Here is a 1,115-nt window from a genome sequence, read left to right as displayed (position 1 = left end):
CAAGACAGTTTCCCCAGGGCGGGAGTTTGATTCAGATAAGCAAATCCGAGCTGGGTATGATTCCCAGTACTTTACACTTCTGCTCTCACTGTAAAACATTTTGTCAGGTAACCTAAAAATGTGCTTCAAGTGGTAACATCTAAATGAACTGGCAGTAAAAAAAAATATTCTGTATTTCAGAATCAATCTAGGTCATACCAACTAAACTTATTTTAAAGGGTTAGATTATGAAGACATTGCTGCAGCTATATGTAACAACTGTAGTTTCATATTTTCCAGGGCTCCAGTCATCATCTTTATATTACATATTTATATGTCATTCTGCAGGAGATTTTCACCAGGGTTATTATAGGAAACTAATACAAAAAATCCATAATAATAATAAAAATCTTGATTATTTTCTTTTAATATTTCATTGCATGCAATACACCAAACATTCATTTTTAATTTAGGTTTACTAAAAAAAAACCTAAAAACTATATAGATAGTAAAACTTTAGATTAGAGAATACATATTCACTGTTAACTAACAGTTTTCCCTCAGTGAACTTCTTATTTGTTGCTTCTTGATAGCAGGTTGTTTTAGTAGTTATGTCGGGTTAAGGCAGAGTCTATATAAATAAACTTGCCTTGCCTTGCCTCATGCATTAATATGTGCTCTTTAAGTACTAATAAAAAGCCTAAATTATTGTAATATGCATGCTAATAAACAACTAGTCAATAGTGAGAATTGGTCCCTAAACTAAAGTGTTCCCAAACAAACTAAACATGTCGAAAACACAACAAAATTTTTAATTGAAAATGGAAAACACAAAAACAGCTGATTCAACTAATTGAGTCACTGATACTAAAATAACACTGCTTTTCACCCAGTGCTATTTAAACTGCAATTAAGTACACTGACAGCAAGAACAGAAGACCTGGGGTTAAGTGGCTTGAAAGCAAAATGCTAATACAGAGCTCTTTATTGACACAGCTAAATTTAAACCATCAGTTATTGGCCCAGCCACTCGATCGGACACTCCTCCTGGTTCAATATTCCTCATGAAATCTGTGCCATTTGTCATGTTTTACTTGACATTTCAAGCATGGCCCCGTGTTTAAAAATGGTAACTA

The sequence above is a fragment of the Carassius auratus genome, chromosome 38 (assembly GCF_003368295.1).
Source record: "Carassius auratus strain Wakin chromosome 38, ASM336829v1, whole genome shotgun sequence".
Classification (NCBI taxonomy): Eukaryota; Metazoa; Chordata; class Actinopteri; order Cypriniformes; family Cyprinidae; genus Carassius; species Carassius auratus.
Note: the sequence above shows the minus strand (reverse complement) of the source record.